Genomic DNA, 9,471 nt, shown 5'->3' on the forward strand with positions numbered 1-9,471 from the left:
TTAACCTAGGTCTACCTCCTTAAATCAAGTATATAAATTATATATATATACTGACGGGCTTTAAAAACGCAACACATATTTTGATTATTTTTTTCGTCAAAACATGACCTATATTCAATCCATTGCTTCTCATGCTTCTCGTACCCATTTTTGTATATTACTATTTGAATTTCCTCAGACAATCAAACATCGCAGAATTTTTACGTCGCACGTAATTCTTGAAGCGAAGTTAGAAGCGCATGTATTATTTTTTGGAGAATTTATTCTTCGTTAAACGTTTCCTTGAATCCATAGACAAGTTTAAATCGATTTTGGTTCGGTTTTTCTTTTTGTCACGACTGAGAAATGAAAATTGAAATTATTTCATCAGAAGTTTGCAGACAATGACGGCATTTCAATCAAATCAGGCAACTTCATTTGCAACAGAGTATAACGGCTACAACGTCATGCAGCTTTGTACTAATTCGTTGGATGTATTATAAAAAATAGTATTGGATAATATTACAATCCTTGTGAAGGGTATATTGTGAAATTAGCCGTTGTGTTGATTCCCGACAGACTTTCAACAGACGAACTACATTTGTGAGAGCTGGTTCTTGGTCTTTACATGATGGAGGAAACTAGCTGCGAAAATGCCTAGGATGGTGCATGGCATTGCTTCCGATATAGAGACAGGCCGGAATCGACTGACACTCACCTAGAATATAAAAAAAACGCTATTAATATCATAGCGGCTAGCTCAGTTTATATACTAAGTTATGAATGTCCTAGTAACTCTTAAGGTGGCTCGGGCCTATTCGAATTTTCTATCAGAAGTGCCGTATTTTTTGTTATTTTATTTTTTACAGAAAGTGAATCAAATTGGTCGAAAAAAAATAGGGGGTCACGGACCATTTAAGCTCAAAATTTTACTTTTAAACAGGTATGTAAAAGGGACCATTTTTCAATGAAATGATAGGGAAAATAGAGGTGTTGACATATTTTTATCGGAATATCAAAAAAATGTTCTATGACACTTGGTCCAAAACTGTAATATAAAAAGCTTAACCATAGCTTCAAAGAATGAGCAAATAAAAAACATAGGTCACCGATAAGGAAAAATAAATATTTTGGCTAAAAACCCAAATTTTGGCGGGAAAATGGTGAAAATGGGTGAAATGTCATTTTTACCCTTTAACAAATACGGATAATAACGAAAATATTCTATTAGTCACATAACTACAATGATTTAACATTTCTAATCAATCAAAATATTTAAAAAAATTACGACAAATACTTTTGTAATTCATGCTTGAAATTATGCGCAGTCGAATAGTCCCGAGCCACCTTAAGGAGGCTCGCGGGTATAAAATTTTTAGAAACATTTATTTTTCATTACAAATTTTATTTATTACCTTTAGTAGTTGTTATTTGATCATATGGTACAAAAATCTTTCCACAAAATCAAATCGTGTTGGCCCCAGATGACTTTTAAAATATATATATCATTGAAAAAGCTTCAAAGTATCTCTTTTTAGTGCAAAAATGCCATTTTTTTTTTGGCATTAAAATTGAAATATCTTTTTTAACTCATCGGTAACCTATATTTTTTATTGTTGTTTTCGAATAAGCTGTACATAAACTAAATAATTGTAAAATTTTAGCGATTTCTGTAATATAGTTCTTTTTTATTTCGATATTAACTCTATTTCTCCTATTAGTTCAACAGAAAAAAAAGGACATTAAGAAAAATGTATGCTTCTTTCGATGAAAGATTGTGAGCGTAAATGAACGGTGACCCCATTTTTTTTTTATTTCATTTCAGTATAAGACAAAGTTCATCTATACAAAAAATATAGCGAAATCTTATATTAGATAAAAAATTAATTTCGAACCGCAAGCTACCTCAACTGACTGTAACAAACAAAAGAATTTTGCTCACGTAGGTTGACCGTTGTCTGAACTTTCAAGATGTTTTATTAAACTTTGCTAGACATATTAATCGGAGGTCAGTTTAGCAACAGCTGAAGTTTTATTGCACAGATAAGTTCAATAGTTTATTAAAGTACTTATTTGACATATTTGAAATATCCTACGCTTTGAAAATATATAGAACAGTTAAACAATAATTTTATATAAAATAGTCTATAGAGTAGAACTTAGATACATTAACTAATAAACTATATTAAATTAAATAATCTGCATTTTTCTATTACAATATGTCATGGTAGGTAGTTTTACACCACAAATGTTACGCTTAAGCTTAATGCCACATAATCAACTTTAGTATATATTGTATATACAGGTTACAGTGAACACCACATAACTGAGAAAACAGACTGAAACGGATGAAAATTGTCAAATTAGAAGGGAGAAAACTTGATTAAAAACATTCTCAATAGTATTGGTTAACCTTCCTGTCAAACATTTAGGAATTTTAACAGCTGTTTTTGCCCTTGACGATTGACACAACCAATAATGAAGAGTAAACCACGATTTTTGTGCAAACTACATGATTTAAACGTTAAGGAGGCTCGAGGGTATAAAAATTTCGGAAAAAAAATAAACAGTTATTTTTCATTAAAAATTTAATTTATTGTCTTTATTAGTTCTGACTTTATCATATGGTACAAAAATCATTCCAGAATATCAGTTTGTGTTGACCCCAGATGACTTTCAAAATGTATATATCATTGAAAAAGCTCCAAAGTATCTCCCTTTGGTGCCAAAATGCCATTTTTGGGCATTAAAATTGAAATATCTTTTTTTTTTAACTCATCGGTGACCTATATATTTTCAAATAAACTGTACTTAAACTAAAATTTTGTAAAATTTGCGCGATTTCTGTAAGATAGTTCTTTTTTTATTTCGATATTACCTTTTGTTCTCCTATTAGTTCAACAGAAAAAAAGTAACTTTACAAAAATGTATGCTTCTTTCGAAGGCAGATTGTGAGCGGAAATGAACGGTACCCCCATCTTTTTATTTTATTTTTCTATTAAATATAAGATAAAGTTCATTTGTAAAATATATAGCACAATCCTATATAAAATACAATTTTGATTTAGACCCGCGAGCCACCTTAAGCGTGACGTAATCAATTCAATTTGTGAATTTCAATCCTATCTTAGACGATGAAGAAGTGAATCCACGGTATATTTAATTGAGCATTTCATGCGTTATGTGTATTTCAAAATTAAAAAGTAAACACTTATCTAGCGTTGCGTTTCGAAAGACCGTCAGTATAATATATAAAACTGTTTAAGACAATAACCTACATCACTAAATGGAGCTCAACAAATTAATTGCCTCCTGTAATGTCCAATGGAAAATTTGTCCTGCATATTCCCGACGTAATGCAAAGTAGATCGGCATGAAATAAGAATGTCACTTTAATAAGTTAGAGTTAAACGTATGCTATACTACAAAGTTAAGAAATTGAACCTCAACTAATAAGTTACGTGAGGTAAAATAAGCAACAAGCAAAAACAAGAGATCTTTTATGCATTAATTTCAGCTAGGTGACTTACATAACTTATTTTTCGTTAAGTGAAGATTACGAATGCATGAACTGAAACAGGTGATGTCGATTTAGGAGTCCCGTGTATACATTTTTGCCTAGCACATGTTAGGTAAAATTTGATTATTTTTGTTATAAATAATTCATTACAGGGTAACGTTAAACCCCGAAAACAAAATAAAATACTGGTGGTTAACGTCCTTTGCTTTTTATATTTAAACGCCGTTGTAGTTTTACCTTGATCGCAGGATTTTTTTGGGTTCTATCTTCGACCGGTTGAATTTTATTTTGACAGGTGCTGCTTTTCTGCTAAGTAAGTTGCAATAAGAAGAATGTAGAAAATAAAGACTGTTTAGTTCGGAATCATTAACTAACACGTTGAAATATTAGTCTAAGAGTGTTGGTATATAAAGTTACAAGCAGGGTTCACATTGATGTACTAACAGGACATTAATGTACTAACTCGTTTTCATTCTTATAGTTATGTAATATTTGTCACTTGTAAAGTATGCTGTTTGTTCTAAATAAAACATTATACTACATTGTATTATTCTATTCATATCATATTTACATTATTATTACTAGTCAGAGCTATTGCAATCCGTTTGAATGTGTTTTTTTCTTAACATAAGAAGATAATTATGGTACGATTGCAAATGAGACAACTATCCACCAGAGACCACATGACATACACATTTACACCTTGAGTTCATCATTCGGCCTTCATTAAACAATATGCAAAACCCCAAACCCAAACATTAGTTTTCGACGTAAAAATGTCAGTAAATTTCATATACATTTATCTGTACACAGAAATAACACATACACAAAAGATAACGACAATAGATAATTTAAGATAAAAAGGCAAAACGCCAATAGATATCAAAGACAAAAATATGATATCACATATATAAGTTCGATTGACTTTGGATTTTAGTTAACATTTTCTATATGATATGTTATCCATATACATGTCAACAATGAATACCTTGGTTTTGTTCATATGTGTTTTGTCTTTGCCTAGTCTGGCTTCTTTTTTATTGGATGACAAAACTCCATTACCTTATAATGAACTCACAGACAAACATTATATTGCAGTGATGGATTCCTTACACGATGAAAAAATGGCTCGACAAAGACTAGAAATGGCAGTGACACAATTACATCGACAACTCTTAGATAAAACTGAAAATTTGACCGACCTGCTTACTAAATGTACACGTAAATTAGAACTAGAAAGCAGAATGGAAATACAAAAAGTTAAAAATGAAACCGAATACCAAATACAAAACTTAACCAGACGAAATGAAGAATTGCAAGAAATGTATCTTGAGCTTCGTCAAAACCATTCGCAGCTTCAGGGAGAATATGAACAACTGCAAAATGATTTAACGATTATGAAAAATGATTCAGTGCTAATGAGAAAAACAATGAATGATTTGGAACCGTTGAAAATTGTTGACGCTTTGCAACATATTAAGGGATTGCAGATGGACACACAAACCTTAAAAGGAAATGTAAATATCTTGTCTATGACACAGATTGCCCGAGGCCAAGACTTCCTTGCTCTATACAATGATACATTATCATTTAAATTAAACTTCGCCAAATATATTGAAAAGCAGTCCAGGATTTTCAATGAAACAATGGTTCAGATTCTACACAAATTTCAAACTGGTAAGTGTTATAAAAATGTTGACGGAAATCCCTCCAAAAGTACTTTGTTGTTATTACAAAATTGTGATAATCCACATCTATGCTGGTTGATTTTTAAGTCTTTTGTAACGGTTTTGTAATAAAATGTGTCTGGACTTTTTTAATAGGTTATGAAGCTAAAATGTTCCTAGGAATGATAGTCCCAAGATACATTTTCATGGGAAATAAGTCTATAGCTATATGTAGTAAAATATGTCTGGCACTTATTTTCTTAACAATAAAGGACATGCATGTTTTTGCCATGGCAAAAATGACATGGACATGTTTTCCAAGGAAATTTAGTCAGGGGACATGAATACCCGTTAACTATTTCCGCTAACGCAACGCCAGTAAACCTAATTTGCGATCATCAAATCCCCAATTGATGCCGTCGGAGCTTAAAATAGAATACAGTTATTTCCTAAATATAAAAGTTCTGATTATTGCTCACGAGTTCCAATACGTAATCACAATAGCTCGTAGATATACGATTGGAACACGCTCTGATCAGGAAATCTCAAACTAACAACAGTGTGTTTTCAGTGGAAAAAATATCGTAACTCATCGCAACAATCTATATCATGTATTTTTAAATAAAGAATAACATTCATAAAACAAAAAAGAAACTTTATAAGCTATGCGGAGGGTAATGAGAGTATCAACTGTAAATTGTACGGACTTTGTTCCAAATTATTGTGGTTTAGACTATAGAATTTGTTACAGAAAACCAGACAATCAACCATATAGAAGAGACAACAAGCCAAACAATAACAGGATTAAGGACGTATCTTGACGAGAAAGTCTACAATAGTACGTATAAAACTACTTTAAAGGAAGCACTGTTAAGACTTGAGCAAACGGTAAGACTATAACATTAATTTGGACATTTGTCGGCGCTTTTAACGATGATTTTATGGATTGCTACGAGTTATTACGAGGACTTTCTGCTAATGTAAAAAGTACTTTGCGTATAGATATGTTTACGATACGAATTTTTACATATTATTGTGGGACATTTATAAAAGTTCGGAAATATTCGTAACAACACAGAAACATGTCGTTTTGTTTTGGGATGAATAGTTACATATCCTTATATACTATTTGTAAACAGTTAATTTGTTGTAGTTATCCGTGACAGTATCCGACCATTTTAATCAAGATTTGAAATGAAAAAAAAAGAAATACTACTTCATTTTCAAAACTTGTGTTTTAGCTTAAACATGTAAAAGAGGGACAAAAGATAACACAGGGACATTCAAACTCATAAATCGACAATAGACTGACAACGACATGGCTAAAAATGAAAAGGACACACAGATAAACAATAGGACACATTACACAACATGAAAACTAAAGAATAAACAACACGAACCCCACCAACAACTAGGGATGATCTCAGGTGCTCCTGGTTTTCTAACGGTTACTCTCATAGTTATATAATCAATGATGGATGATTATTTTTCTTTTACATGTTTAGCTAGTCTTAAGACGTTTAATGAAATTTCTAGTTTGAATTCCGAGATAAATTCGATGAAACTACGATATCTCACTGATAGCCGTAAAGGTTTGTACTTAATGGTATAGTTTTGATTTTCATACTTAGAAGTGGATACAAATATCCGAACAACTAAACAGTATATTACCTTAAACGACATACGAGTTGTTGCCTCTTTGACACATTCCCCATTCCCAATCTCAATTTTATAATTGTTATACTATATGATATTTTTCATACAACAAACAATGTAAATAGGTTTTTCATAGAAAGAAGAGACTACATTTGGAAACACTTAATTAAAAAAAAAAGAAATAGATACCATGGATAAGCGTTGATTCTTGAAAAAGAAACCATTAGCCCGGAGGTTTTAAATCAATATAAATGTAACCCCAACAAAAGCCCCTTTCACACCCCATGAATTAGTTATATTCTAATAGAACAGATATGGCAATTATTTTAGAAAGACACGCTCTAAATGACGGCAAGTGCTCGGTGCTCCCATTATTGAACACGCTATCTATATTAATTGCTGTAAATGGCAAAGAAAACGTTATAAGTGATATAATTAAAGTATTAACATTAACGTATTTAGAGAGGTTTCGGACCAATTTAAATTATCATCTAACTTTTATGAAAAAAAAAACTTCATGACTTTCAATTTTTTTTATTATCGTTATGTTTACGTGATGTGATGACTTTCATCTTCACCTTTGTGCAAATGTCATGTACACTAATTAACCTCATTCATAAAAAAAAAGCATACGCTCGAGGAGTATGTTTTAAACAATCACTTCATGATTTTGCCAATTGGCTGACATTTCTTTTTTTTTGGTCAGGTTGTTGTCTCTTTAACAAATTCCCCGTACCATTCTCTGGGTTTTGAAAAAAATATATTCATTCTTTTACCACAAATTTGCACTAATACCTACCTTCAAAAGAACATAATACTAGAATCAGGAATATTCAATTCTCATGTGTTGTTATAAAATAATGTATCTTTGTTTTAAAGGGAAATCACGTGAAACGCTGTTTCTTGTTTTGTCACGTTATCCCTTGGCCATCTTAAGGACATGTATACCCTGGTCGACAGAACGCGCGAGAGACATATGTGTCCTTCTTGGAAAAGAAAAAGAGACTTTTCATAAAAACTTGATGATACTTAAAAACTGGAATACTAATATAATATATTCTATTTTTTTCAATTTAAAGGCCTTAATTTAAACACATAAAGTTAAAACGTCATAATGACAGATAAGATGTTAGAACAGAAAAATGAACGTTTCCTTAAATTCTTTACATAACGTAAACGAAAATGACGTATTTGCTACCTTTTTTTCTATAAAAGAATCAATAAACAGGATGTACAGTTTGACGTCGTAGATCTGCTACTAATGTCAAATATTATAACCAGGTGTGTTTTAAACATTGTGTATTTTTAGGTGAAACGTGTTATTTTGGAAGTAATCATTGACCTAGTAAATAGCCAATTGAAATAGTAACACACAGTGAGATAAGACAACCAAATTAAAACATTTTCCTATCTCTTATCTGTTACACACTTCGAAAATATCTCTTTGAGCGGTAAACAGAGACTAGGCCTGGGACATCAACTGTAAGATATTGTCCCATTAAGCAACCAAACGTGCACATATTGGGTAAATTGTTTATTTCTTGCTTGTTACGAGAATGAATTTGTACCAAGTCGTATAACTTGCATTATTCATATTTTTGTTATTCACAATAAATCAAATTTCATCTATTTCTCTTTTAGTTGCAATTACTTGCTGTGCCACCGCCTCAACCGTAAACAGAAATACGATTCTTAAATTTGCCAATGAAAAATATTCCACAGGACCGATAGATATAAATAGATTCAAAACAACAGGAATTTTTCGTTGTGAATTGGCAGGACTATATATTATTGCCCTGACAGTAATGACCAACCATGAAGGACGTGTTTACGTACGCCGAAATGGATATACACTTATAGGCGTTTATGTTGCCCCAATAGAGCATGGTAACTATCATACAGGTTCCGGATTTGTTACGATATATTTGGGCAATGGAGACTATGTTACTGTGGTTGCCGATCTCCAATTACACATATATGGTCACTTCGAAGAATCATGCTTGACTATTGTTAAAATAGATTAGCCTTTATTCTGAAATTATAGTGACTAGAAAATGATGTTTTCAAATCGGCATATTGATAATACTTTTATTTGTAAATGTTAGCTACGACAAACAACACAAATAACAAACTCCGAGGAAAATTCAAAATGGAAAGTTCCTAATCAAATGGCCAACTGACATTAAAATTGACTTTTCTTCTTCGAAACCATTTATTATAAGGTATCACAAGTGCCAGTAAAAAACACATTACAGGATAGGAATACAAAAACTATATATTGTTCGTATCATAGTGTCAACGTTTTTGTGCCACCCTTAAAATGTTTTTTTTCTGAGAAACGTATACACAAATTATGCTTAAATATATGTCCCACTGGGAACAAATATTCTATTACGTTAGCCCGTTTAAAAGGAACAACATAATACCATTTCTTGCAGTGGACTTATTTTTATGCCCCACCTACGATAGAAGAGGGGCATTATGTTTTCTGATCTGTGCCTCCGTTCGTCCGTCCGGTTAAAGTTATTGGTCGAGGTAGTTTTTGATGAAGCTGCAGTCCAATCAAATTGAAACTTAATACACATGTTCCCCATGATATGATCTTTCTAATTTTAATGCCAAATTATAGTTTTGACCCCAATTTCATGG

General features: G+C 31.7%; 1 long non-coding RNA gene across 1 annotated transcript; it reads left to right on the top strand.

Moving 5' to 3' along the window:
- The first annotated feature begins 4,484 nt into the window (after positions 1–4,484).
- Positions 4,485–9,213, top strand: LOC143051252 (uncharacterized). The gene is made up of 4 exons (XR_012970673.1): positions 4,485–5,176; positions 5,918–6,004; positions 6,672–6,758; positions 8,464–9,213. It is a non-coding gene; the product is annotated as an uncharacterized LOC143051252 (long non-coding RNA).
- Positions 9,214–9,471: the final 258 nt, after the last annotated feature.

Source organism: Mytilus galloprovincialis, chromosome 11, assembly GCF_965363235.1.
Source record: "Mytilus galloprovincialis chromosome 11, xbMytGall1.hap1.1, whole genome shotgun sequence".
Lineage (NCBI taxonomy): Eukaryota > Metazoa > Mollusca > Bivalvia > Mytilida > Mytilidae > Mytilus > Mytilus galloprovincialis.